Source organism: Drosophila miranda, assembly GCF_003369915.1.
Source record: "Drosophila miranda strain MSH22 chromosome Y unlocalized genomic scaffold, D.miranda_PacBio2.1 Contig_Y12_pilon, whole genome shotgun sequence".
NCBI classification, from domain to species: domain Eukaryota; kingdom Metazoa; phylum Arthropoda; class Insecta; order Diptera; family Drosophilidae; genus Drosophila; species Drosophila miranda.
Window position 1 is genome coordinate 47,147 of NW_022881595.1, and position 13,895 is coordinate 61,041.

The window sequence follows — 13,895 nt, forward strand, 5'->3', positions numbered from 1 at the left end:
CCTCATAACGATCATTATCCAATACTCTATTGATCCTGTACGGTCCTCGATACTTTGGTGCGAACTTCTTATTGATCCCCGGTGTTGTGTCCACATGCCGGACTGCTACATAGTCACCAGGTTCATACTTTAATGGGGCTCTATGTTTATGGGCATACATCTTCTCATTTCTTTTCTGCGACAACCGTATGTTCTCACTTGCTATTTCTCTTATAGTTTCCAACTCTCTAAGTTCTGACGCTAACTTCTCCTCTAGGTATTCAGTTAATTCATCTACAACGGGTCCTTTCTGGGGTATTCCAAATAACAATGTGCTGGTGTCTTTTTCGTACTGCTGTTAACGGAGTTATTAATGGCGTGCTCTACCTTGCTCATCAACCTATACCAATCGGCTTGCTCAAGGGGCTCTGACAGTTTTCCTAACATAGGAGTAAGAACACGATTCACCCGCTCCACTTGGCCATTCGCCTGCGGTGCACCTGTAGCTACCTTAATGTGCTCTATCCCTCTCTCCTGCAGAAAACTAGAGAACTCTAACGAGGTGAAACAGGTCCCACGATCTGATATTATCCTAGTAGGGCGACTATAGAAATCAAAATATTTACTTAAGGCATCCTTCGCTTCCCGCGTGCTGGTACTATTAACCGGGAACAATTTGACAAACTTAGTGAATGCATCTATTACCACAAGGAGGTGTTTTCGCTTAGATCTAATACTCGGCAACGGACCCAAATGATCAACATGTAGGGTATGAAAAGGAACACACGACTTTGGGATACTATGGAGCGTTCTGTTATGTATTGTTTTAGGCATCGAGTGTAGTATACACGGTAGACAGTTTCTGATGAACCTTGCCACTTTACTTCTCATTGACGGAAACCAGTAGGTCCTCAAAAGGTCACTCACGCACTTCTCTGCGGCCAGATGTCCTAGTTTTTCGTGTGACCGCCTTATCAACTGCTCTTCCATACACATTGGTACATAGAAACATAGTTTGTTTTCACAACTCCTCTTGTAAACAATACCATCTATCATTTCAAAATCTACTTCAATTCCATCCTCTAGCATTTTTCGAATCCTAACTACTTCCTTGTCTCGCATCTGTTCTGTTTGCAATATCAAATCAACATCTTCTGGCGTTGCACATACTACCTCAACTATCAATGATTTTAGTAATCTTTCCTCCTGAAACTCTAACTTGTCCCTCTCTACTGTATCCTCAACACATTTTTTCTCTTTATCTGAATTCCTACTACTAATGTACTTTACTCCCCCCACCACATCGTTAACGCTTCCTCTACATTGGCTCAAATCTCTAATTTCAATCTTCCATCCATCCTTTTCCCTATATTCACTATTCTCTATGTTATCTCTACAATCACCACCAAGGTTCTCTCTATCATAAGACTTCCACCTATTTCCCAATCTACTTCCTACTGCACTTGATTCTCCACACTCAATCGCAGGGTTCTGTACGCTACTACTACGCTCTCTATTGATATTTAATTCTCTACACTTAATCACAGGGTTCTCTACGGTACCTCTATGCTCACTACCAGTGTTGTCTCTACTTACACTATTCCTTGTATACTGCTTTCTACTCTCATCTTTTTCTAAATTAGACTTTTCTAAACCGTATTTGACTCTATAACCATCCTCTAACATATTCGTCACTTGATCTTGTCTGCTCAGCGCATCAACGTGCGTCATACTGGCCCCAGGTCTGTGCATAATGGAGTAATCATAGTTCTCTAACTCTAGGGACCACCGTGCTATCTTAGGACTAATTGACTTTCTGGTTAACGTCTGTACTAACGAATTACAATCCGTGATTATTTTGAAGGACCTATGCTCCAAATATGCTCTAAAACGCCTCAATGCATAAATTATAGCCAATGTCTCTAGTTCGAAACTATGATAACGTGATTCTCTTTCTGTTGTTTTGCCGGAATATTAGGACACAGGGTGCATCTTCCCATCATCTTGTCTTTGCATCAGTATTGCGCCATAACCGTATGAACTTGCGTCTGTATGTAATTCCGTTTCTCTATTTGGGCTAAAAATGGCTAATACGGGAGGATTTGCCAACGCATTCTTAAGAGTTTCAAACGTCTTCACCTGTTCTCTATTCATGGGAAACGGACCACCTTCTTTTAACAACTGCACCAAGGGCTTAGCTGTCGTCGCAAATGACAACATGAAACGTCGAAAATACGAAAAGAATCCCAAGCATGAGTGCAGTGCTTTTACATTTTGAGGGACTGGGTATTTTTCAAGGCCTCAATATGGGAATCACTAGGAACTATTCCGTTTTGATTAACTTTATACCCCAGGAAATCGATGTTTCGATTGACAAACCTACACTTTTTTAGATTTATCTCTAAATTTTGCTCGCTAAACCGAATGCATAGTCTTATTAATATATCCATGTGTTCTTCAACTGTTTTAGTCGCTACTAATATATCATCCATGTACACTAAAATGCTTTTGTTCCTAATAAAGTCTCTCAAGAGCTCCGAATAAATCTCTGAAAAATAGCGGATCCATTTTTTAACCCAAAGGGCATTCTCAAGTACTCATACTGTCCTTGCGGTGTCACAAACGATGTATACGGAACTAATTTTTCTTCTACGCCTATTTGATGATACCCACTTTTCAAATCTATAATGGAAAAACAGCACTTGTTTTCTAAAAACTCAAGACAGTCCTCAATAAGGGGCAATGGGAAATTATCTTTAACAATTCGTTTGTTCAGACCACGGTAATCGACACACATTCGAAGTTCTCCTGATTTGTTTTTTACTAGGTCCAACGGGGAAGCATAAGGGGACTCACTATGACGGATTACTTTCTTTTCTAACAGATCATCTACTATTTCAGCTACTTTCTCTCTCTCATGGTAGGATAAACGACGCGGAGTACAATGAAATGGTGTTGTTTCTGTTACACGAATCTGCATCTGATACTTTGGTGGTGCTTTAAAGTCAAATTCTTTGTGTAAATAGTATGTCTTAATAACTTCCCTACACTTTTCTGCAAGAGTGAGGCCAAATTCGAAACCTACGTTAATATGTTCCTCTTCATCAATCTCTACCGACGCACAAAAGTTACTGAATTCGTCGCCTTGATTCATATTCTCGATGGCCATTTTGTCATTCCTTGAGTTTTCTTGTGTCTGATTTTTAAATGGATTAGAACGTTTGATTAGCTCGCTTTTTTCTGATTGATTACCATCTAACTTATCATATAGTCTTATGTTAATATTATTTTTACGTTCGGTGAATAAAGACGCGCAGGTTAAACTAATAGCTTTTTGCTTTAACGAACTTAACGATGTGTGTTGCTTCGCATTGATATTTTTCTTATGAACTAATTTTACTTCAATAACTTTAAGGGCATCGCGTCCCAACAATACCGGCAAAGGCAGCATGTTATCATCTACGATGTTTAATAAAACGATATATTTCTTTGTGCAAAATTCAATATGGCACTTAAATTTTCCCCATATGGGAATTGGTTGTCCTCCTAGTCCATAGTATTTCCTAACTTCATTATAGGCTTCAACTATAGCCGACTTCGGTATCAAAGACTTATGAATAAAACTTACAGGGCTACCTGTATCAAATAGACTAAAAATACTGACGCCTCTTTGTTCACCAAACGGAAGTCATAAAGTGATTAACTGGACAGCCGCTAAATCGTCGTTGTTTTTTTCTCCTGGTCGCTCCTCATCTTGAACTGCAGCTACCCTAGTGGCCATCTTTCGTTTCGGGCACTGCGAATATAGGTGGCTGGTACTCCAACAGTTAAAACATGCCCCATCCGGTCTCTTTGGCTGACTGCATTCCTTCATAACGTGCCCAAATTGCCGACAGTTGTAGCAACGCATTGCGCCACCACCTTGCTGCTGCCCAACTGCCATAATCACATTTAGTTTTCCATTTGTCATACCTTCGCTACGAATTGCTACGACGCCAGGAGCTCTTCTGACCCTATCATAGGTGACCATCTTGTCACGCAACTCGTTGAGTGTGCTGCAATATAGCATGGATGCTGCCATGCCCGTCTTGTCCTGCAGTCCCTCTACGATGAACTTGACCACATCGCTCGTGGCCATGTCTGCTTGCGACGCTATGCTGCACATTGCGACGAAATATTGCAATGCGCTTTCATTATTTGCAATTCTCCGTGCCTCCAGTCGCTTTCCAATGTCCCACGCTGTCACTTTCTGCTCAAAGACGTTGAGCAATTCTGCTCGCATCAATTGCCAAGTCAAAGGCGCCACATGGTCGATGTACGCCTTCGCCGATCCGCCTAGCAGCCGCTTCGCTAATATCCAGCATTTGGACTCGGATACACCATGGAAATTCATAATGTCCTCAAAGTTACTTATCCAACTGGTTACAGCCTGGTCGTCATCTCCAGAAAATGGACGCATCAACGCCTCAATGTGTGTCAAGTCGATGCAATCTCTCGGCGTTTCCAACTCCATAGCCTCTTTCTCCGTTTTCAATATGCTTAATTTGAGATCAGCTAAGCGCTTGCGAGAAACGTACAACTGTTCCAACTGCTGCAAACGGCGCGATTCTTCTTCGTATTCATCTGATCGCATGGTCAATTTCGAACAAGCGTTGTCTTGTCGCGGCATGAATGCTTCTCGAGCCTTCTGCACATTTTCACCATATTCTTCTGGCGCCGCTTTTACTGCGTGTTGTGCACTACGGTTGTCTCTATCTATCTCGCGCTCAACCGGGACTGCAAAAATGTCTGCCTGCATAGTCTCGTCTGCGCTTGGCGCCGTATATCCTAGCTCATGCGTGTCTTCCATGATTTTTTTCACTGCTGTACGTAATTGGTGTATGTTGGCATCTTGATCAAAATATACGTTATGTCGCTACGCAATATGTCGCTAAGTTCACTTTTGGTTTTCGCTCTTATGTCGGCATTGTTCATCGCAGTTTTTTTTTTTTTTTTTTTTTTGGGAAAACCCCACACCTGATATGTAAACTTTTAATAGCACGGTTTTATTATATGCTCTTCTTTCTTGATCGGCGTATTCGAATGAATGTGTGTTGGCATATCGATACTTGTCGAGGACAAGTATCGATATATCGAGTACATTGGTATTTCTGATAATACTATCGATGAGTAAATCTTAAACTAAATCAATCAAATCTTATAAACTAATATTCATATCTTACAAATGAATCCTTATTTTCACCCATTAAAGTAAGAAATAGGCTAAGAAACCCGAAAACAGTAGGCCTTTTTATACCCGATACTCAAAATGAGTATTGGGGTATATTAGATTTGTGGTAAAAGTGGATGTGTGTAACGTCAAAAAGGAATCGTTTCCGACCCCATAAAGTATATATATTCTTGATCAGCATCAATAGCCGAGTCGATTGAGCCATGTCTGTCTGTCCGTCTGTCCGTCCGTCCGTCTGTCCGTCCCCTTCAGCGCCTAGTGCTCAAAGACTATAAGAGCGAGAGCAACGATGTTTTGGATCCAGACTTCTGTGATATGTCACTGCTACAAAAATATTTCAAAACTTCGCCCCGCCCACTTCCGCCCCCACAAAGGACGAAAATCTGTGGCATCCACAATTTTAAAGATATGAGAAAACCAAATACGTAGAATTGTAGAGAATGACCATATCTTTAAGACTGAATTGGATCGTATTATTATTATAGCCAGAATCAAGAAAACAATTTCATTCTTTCTCGCTCTGTCTCTCTCTAACACACAGGTTTCATGGTCGGTTTTGCCAATTGCAAAATATGAGTTCAAGGATCTCAGAACCCAAAGGAGCTAGAGCAACCAAATTTGGTATCCACACTCCTGTGATATCGGACCTTGACCGTTTTGTGTCAAAATTTCGCCACACCCCCTTCCGCCCACGCAAAGGACGAAAATCTGGGGCATCCACAAATCTCAGAGACTATCAAGGCTAGATTAACCAAATTTAGTATCCGCGCTCCAGTTAGATCTCACTATAAAACGTATATCTCAGAATTTCGCCCCACCCCCTTCCGCCCCCACAAAGGACGAAAATCTGTTTCATCCACAATATTGCACATTCGAGAAAACTAAAAACGCAGAATCATAGATAATGACCATATCTATCAGATTGCTGAATCTGGATCAGATCAGATCATTTTTATAGCCAAAAGGAACAAATCAATTTGCACTGGCTACGCAGCACCCGACGTCACGCTCAGACTGATTTTCTGTCTCTCTCGCACGCACTCCTTGTCATGTCGTTTAATATTAGCGGCGTCTGCCGGAGGAGAGCCATACTGACTTAGTATCGGGTATAACTGTAGAGTTGCGGTCTCCGCAGCAACTCACAACGTTCCCCCTCGTTTACTTATTAGAACTAAGAGAACCAACACGTAAGAGAGACGCACACTACGGCCACGCAGCGAAGAGAGACGCACACCACGGCTATACGAAGGCGAAGAGAACCAACACGAAAGAGATACGCTCTTACGCCCACGCAGCCAACGCATGGAAGAGAACGGCTATACGCAGACGGAAAGAGACAACATGAAAGAGAGCGAAGCGGCAGAGAAGCCGCCGATCGGTCTTACGCCCGCGCAGCCGTGGAAAAGAGCCGACGGCGAAGCAGGCAATACACCCACGCAGCCATACACCCACGCAGCCGAGGCCGGCAGCCGAAGGCGGCGCAGCAGCGAAGCGGCAGAGAAGCTGCGAAAAAGAAAAGCCGAGGCCTGGCACGGTCCAGCGCGAGCCAAGCTCGGGAGTGATCTCGGAGGGCTGAGCCAGACCGGTTGTGCGGCGGAAGCCAAAATAGATGTGAAAAACTAGCCGTGACCGCGCCGTGTACGCAATAAGCCGTGTTCGCCCGCACGCGGTGAATAAAACCAGCTGTGACCGCACCCACGCGGTGTGCAAAGGAAGCCACCGAAGTGACGAGGACCCGCCGTGGGAGAACAGGACCCAAAGAAGGGACACAAGGGTTAGCCACCTCACGAATGTGAGCTCTGGGGGGGAAAGATCGGTGCAGAAGTTTCTTTACATATCTATGCCCACATGTTGTTTATGATATTTTTTTTTGGCGTTTATTTCCCCGCTGCAGGCGCGCGATTTTAAGTAGGGAAATGATCCGAAAACAATAAAGACACCAGCCTCAACCCAATCTCTGTCTCAGAACATTCGTGGATTCACGCGGCATTCGCAAAGCTGGGTTCCCTCTCCTACACCCTCGCCCGGGGGACCCGGCGACGCAGATGTGAGTCGTGGATCATGCGGCATCTGCTAGGCTGTGGGGAAGGACCGGGCCCTGGACAGACTGAGAAGACGGCGACAAAGCGGCACCAGCGACAGAGTAGCAAAGCAGCAGCAGCGGCGCAGCGGCGCAGCGGCAGAGCAGCAAAGCAGCAGCGGCAGAGCGGAGAAGCAGCAGCGACAGAGCAACGTGGCAGCGGCAGAGCGGAGAAGGCGCTGCGACAGAGCAGCGAGGCAGTGACCGAGCAGCGAGGCAGTGACAGAGCAGCGAGACAGTGACCGAGCAGCGAGGCAGTGACAGAGCAGCGAGACAGTGACAGAGCATCCAAGCAGTGACAGAGCAGCCAAGCAGCGAAGCAGCGGTAGAACAACGGAGCAGCGGGGGACAGAGGGCGATCGCAGAGGAGCAGCTACATGGCAGAGGAGCCCTCGGCCACAAAGCCATGGCCACGCCACGGCCAATATAAGGCGGAGCAGGAACACCGGTCGGGACAGTTGTTACCGAGCAGTCAGACAGTCATTACCGGGCAGTCAGGTAGTTGTTACCGAGCAGTCACACAGTTACCACCGAGTTACCACGTATCCTTCGACAGGATCATCCAACCCAGTGCTGTGTATCCTAGTATAGGATCACCGATCTAGTACCGTGCCGCGTGCCCATCGAACAGGATCCCCCACCCCAGTGCCGTGTATCCTAGTATAGGATCACCGATCCAGTACCGTGCCGCGTGTCCTTCGAACAGGACTCTCAACCCAGTGCCGCGTATCCTAGTACAGAAGCCCCAGACCCAGTACCGTGCTGATAAGGACTCGTACCGGTGCCCCGATTAGTGTACCAGGATCAGGATGAACATCCGCTGGATAGCGTCCCGCAGGAAGGACGAGCTGCAGAGCCTAGCTAAGGAGTTTGGACTACGAGAAACTGGGACTGTAGAGGACCTACGGAGCCGGATCACCGCATTCATCGCACGCCCTGGGCACCAGGAAGCCGTGCAGGCAAGGCTGGACGAATTGGCTACGCATTTTGGGAACATACCGAGCCCCAGGGACCACCGGAGTCCAGCCACGTCACCCGGGCCAGAGAGCCGGACGAAGATGGAAGACAGCAAGGAGGGACCAAAACTGCGATTAATTGTACCCGAGCTGCCCAGCACGAGCCAAGGATCCACCCACGGATACCGCGAGTCAGCAACCGAGACACCGGCCGCCCAGGACGAGCAACCACAACGAGCTGCCCAAGGACCACTCCAAGGAACCAGACCAGAGGCGTCCAGCAAGAACCACGCGCCAGTACCCACTACCGCTGGATCCCTGGCCACGCCTAGCCACCAGACAACCACGGAAAGAGAACATCCACGTCTTCCTCAGGGACATCGAGTCTCACGCCCCGGAGGGGGTGAGATCTCGTACTCGTTACTGGCGGACAAACTCCACTAGCGTTCATCGAAAGGCTCGAGGAGCGAGTGGAATCATACGGCGGGAGCCCAGAGCAGTTGCCGCGAGCCATCTCCGGTCTCCTTACAGGTAAGGCCGAAGGATGGTTCCGAACTTTTCAGATGCAGGGACAGAATTGGACAGACTTTCGGAAAGAATTCCTAGAATTCTTCCTGCCCCCCAGATACTTCCAGCGGCTGGAAGACACCATACGAAGTCGGGAACAGAAGCCCAAGGAATCCTTCCGGGATTACCTTATCGAGTTGCGTCTGATGATGCAACGAGCCCAGTATACTCGGGAAGAGGAACTCGAGCGGATCTACGAAAATCTTCGTCCGGAGTATCAAATGTATACGCGCAGACAAGATTTCCGATCACTCACAGAATCGACCCAGCTCGTCTCGGCCTACGAAACCGCGCGGGACCGAGACGCACTCCGCAGCATCGGGACCACGCAGAACCATCGACCCCGTGCCGCCTTTACCGGCAATGGAACCAACCCCCAACGGGGCAACACACACGAGACGCCCGGGAAAACCGAGATCGCCAACCGAGGGATCGGCCAGGAGGAAGAGCAAGCGATCGATGTACAACGAGCCCGCCGGAACTGTGGGGAAAACGGCCATTTCAGTGGTGCGTGCACAAACCGACAGAAGCTGTTCTGTTGGGAATGTGGCCACCGAGGGGTCCGGACCATCAACTGCTGCCGGAAACCAGCGTCGGGAAACGGGTCGGGTCTCCGCCCAACTGGGACATGGACGGAGGCGCGCACCCAGGAACAGGAGAAACCCACCCATTAAGCATGACCGGAGGAAGAATCGCTGCCCTGGTGGACATCAATGGGAGAGCATTTGCGGCCACCCTCGACACTGGAGCCACACGATCCTTCATCAGTGAGCGGCTGGCGAAGGAGATAGGGACGACCGAGAACAGGCGAGAGGTGAGGACCAGGATCCGCCTGGCAGATGGAACCAGGAAGGAGATCAACCAAGCGATAGCAGTCACAGTGCGCCTGGATCAGCAAGAAACACAGGTATCTCTTCTTATACTCCCCACGGTATTAGACGACTTCATCTTGGGGCTCGACTTCCTCTGTGGCATCCGCGCAAGGATCCACTGCGGACGGGCATATCTACAGCTGAAGTTGTAGCAGAAACCCGCCGGGACGATACCATCATGCACCGCCCAGCCACGCACACGGTCTGTCACGTTTGCGGACTCCACTGCCATCCGAGACCAGCCGCAGACCAACACCCCACAGCCAACCACGAACCATCCAACCGCAGTGACAGCAAAGCCCTACCAGACACGATCACGCAACAACCCCAGGACTACGCCACCACAACAGGACACGAAGGAAGCTACGACGGAAAGAACTGCGACACAGATGGAACCAACCATGGCCAGTTCCCCAGCACGAAACCCGACACCAACAGGACAACGCAACAAAACGAAGACTTTGGCAGAGACAGCTACGGCTCCACTGGATCAATCCAGGGCCAGCTCGTCGAACCAGGAGTCACCAACAGGACACAGCAGGAAACAAAGGTCTTGGGCAGAGACAGCTACGGCTCCACTGGATCAATCCAGGGCCAGCTCGTCGAACCAGGAGTCACCAACAGGACACAGCAGGAAACAAAGGACTTGGGCAGAGACAGCTACGGCTCCACTGGATCAATCCAGGGCCAGCTCGTCGAACCAGGAGTCACCAACAGGACACAGCAGGAAACAAAGGACTTGGGCAGAGAGAGCTACGGCTCCACTGGATCAATCCAGGTCCAGCTCGTCGAACCAGGAGTCACCCACAGGACACAGCAGGAAACAAAGGACTTGGGCAGAGACAGCTCCGGCTCCACTGGATCAATCCAGGGCCAGCTCATCGAACCAGGAGTCACCAACAGGACACAGCAGGAAGCAAGGGACTTGGGCAGAGACAGCTCCGGCTCCACTGGATCAATCCAGGGCCAGCTCGTCGAACCAGGAGTCACCAACAGGACACAGCAGAAAGCTGAAAACTTCGGCAGAGATAGCTTCGGCGCCGCTGGACCAACCCAGGGCCAGCTCATCGAACCGGGAGTCAGCAACAGGACCCAGGAATCACCAGAATACTCCAGCAAAGATAGCTGCGGCCCCGCGGGACCACTCCAGGGCCAGCTCATCGAACCGGGAGTCACCACGGAGTAACCCAGCACGACAGACATCACGCCAGCCACGAACCCCGACACCACAGGACGAGACCAGAGAGACTTCGACGACGGACTACCAACTGGAGCCATTAGCCGACGCCGAAATAGCCCGGGAACGAAACCCGTTTCGCCCAGCCGACTCGGATGACTACGAGAACGCGATCTTGGCCGCCATTACCGCCCTGGAACTGGAGGACCTATCGCCGTGGCAGCAAGACCCAGACCCCGAACCACCCCCCACGCCGTGGGCCGGCAAGTTTCTGGAAGAAGAACTGGCGAAATTCGACGGACTAGCTGGAGTCTCCCACATCGCCGAACACACGATAACAATGCGAGACGACAGGCCCGTGAAGCAGCGCTATTTCCCGAAGAACCCGGCCATGCAGAAGATCATCAACGCGCAGGTAGACGAGCTGCTACGGGACGGAAGGATCGAGCCATCCCACAGTCCCCACAGCGCCCCAATCGTCTTGGTAGGAAAGAAGACCAGAGAATTGCGAATGTGCGTGGATTATCGACAACTAAATGCCCGCTCGGTGCCGGACGCATATCCGCTGCCACGGATTAGCCACATTCTCGAGAGACTTCGCCACGCTCGCTACATCTCCACGCTGGACCTCAAAAACGGATACTGGCAGATCCCGGTGGCCGAGGGCAGCAGAGAGGCAACAGCATTTACCGTCCCCGGCAGAGGACTCTTCCAGTGGAAGGTCATGCCTTTCGGCCTGCACTCAGCTCCAGCGACGTTCCAGCGAGCGTTGGACAGCGTCATCGGACCCACCATGGAGCCATACGCGTTCGCGTATCTCGACGATATCATCGTCATCGGAGCCACGCTAGAAGAACACATCGACCACCTTCGCGAGGGTTTCAGGAGGCTGCGAGAGGCGAACCTCCGACTGAACAGAAACAAGTGTAGTTTCTTCAGGAAGAGCTTAGTCTACCTCGGCCATGCCATCAGCGAACAAGGCATCCACACGGACCCAGACAAGGTCAGCGCAGTCCAGAAACTAGCACCGCCCACCACACTGAAAGAACTGCGACGCTGCATCGGGATGGCATCCTGGTACCGACGTTTCGTCCCCAACTTCGCCACGGTGGTCCAGCCCATGACCAACCTGCTCAAAAAGGATCAAAAGTGGGAGTGGACAGACGAACAACATCAGGCGTTCGAGACTCTCAAGGAAAGACTCACGCAAGCACCAGTCCTGGCATGCGCCGACTTCGCCGAGCGATTCGTACTCCAAACGGACGCCAGTTCGTATGGCCTCGGAGCAGTATTGTCACAACAGATCGACGGAGCAGAAAGAGTCATCGCCTACGCAAGCCGTCGACTACTCAAGGCAGAGGAAAACTACTCGGCCACCGAGAAAGAGTGCCTTGCCATAGTCTGGGAAATCCGGAAGTTCCGATGCTTTCTGGAAGGATACCACTTCGATGTAATCACGGATCAACTCGCCTTGAAGTGGTTGAACTCCATCGATAATCCAACGGGACGGATCGCCCGCTGGGCCTTGGAGCTCCAGCAATATCGGTTTGACATCCACTACCGCCGAGGAAGCCAGAACGTTGTGGCTGACGCCCTCTCACGACAACCAGTAGAAACCCTGCAGCGAGCGGACGAAGACCGGGAGCCTTGCCCCTGCCCCTGGCTGCAGAGGCTCCGCAAGCGGATCCAGGAACAGCCGGAAGGACACCCGGAGTTCATCATCGAGAGCGACCAAATATACAAACGAGCCAGCAGCAGAACCAGCGAAGAAGACCCTATCAAATGGAAACTATGTGTCCACAGGGACCACCGCCGCCGCGTGCTGGAAGAGTGCCACGACCATCCGACAGCAGGACACCTCGGAATCAGGAAGACAGCGACACGAATAGCCCAGAGGTACTACTGGCCCGGGCTTCACCGAGATATCGCCCGATATATCCAGCAGTGCACCAAGTGCCAGCAGTACAAGGTGAGTCAAACCAAACCAGGAGGGAAGATGCACACCCGCCAAGCCCAAGAACCACTGGACATCGTCTGCGCCGACTTCATTGGACCATTGCCCCGATCCAAACGCGGCAATACTATGTTGCTGGTGTTCTTCGACGCCTTCAGCAAGTGGGCGGAGTTGGTCCCACTACGCAAGGCCACCACCGCCCTACTGGAGACCGCTTTCCGGGAACGGATCCTGAGCCGCTTCGGAACCCCACGGAAATTCGTATGCGACAACGGGACCGAATTCACAAGTCGCTCCTTCCGAAAGTTCTGCAAACTAGCAGGCATGGAATTGGAGTATACGGCGCCCTATACGCCACAACAAAACCCCACCACTCCCCGACCCCGCAAGCAGAACCGGGCAACACCACACAGCATGGACCATCAACAGGAGAACCCAAACGGCCCGATCCCGGACACCAGCTGGGACGACGGGTGGCACGCCAGACTGCAGGAGTGGGACGCGCAGGAGGAGGCGGCAGCCCCGGAAAGAAGGGAGAATCCCGATTGGCAGCCGCTGGACCACGCACCAATGAAGTGGCTATCGCCAGTTCCCACCGACCACAACGCCCCGAACCCGGAACCAACGAGCTGCACGTCCCGAGAGGCCGAACCAGGAAACCCGAGCCAACCAAAGGAGGACAGCGACCTGTCATTGGGCTTGGAAGAGGCAGAGGTGGGCGGACTGCTCACAGCGTTCGAGGAGATGCCCGAGCTAAACGCGCTGCAGGAGGAGCAGGAATGGCCAATCGCCCCAGTCGCCTGGCGGGTAAGCACGCCTGACCGCCGCATCCCGCAAAGCCTGCTGGAAGGCGCCAGCGCTCAGGCAAACGCGGCGCGTCACGGGCGCAGCCGGATTCGCAGCCTAGAACACCACGACGGCCAACGCTTCCGCGTATGCATCAGCGGAAATTTGGTGCACATTTCCCCCCCCCCCACCCCGAAGTAGGAAGGCAGTGTTAGGGCATAAGCCTCCACAACACTGACCACGACACCATCCCCTGAAGGGACCGCCCCGACGGCTTGTTATCTAATTTCATTA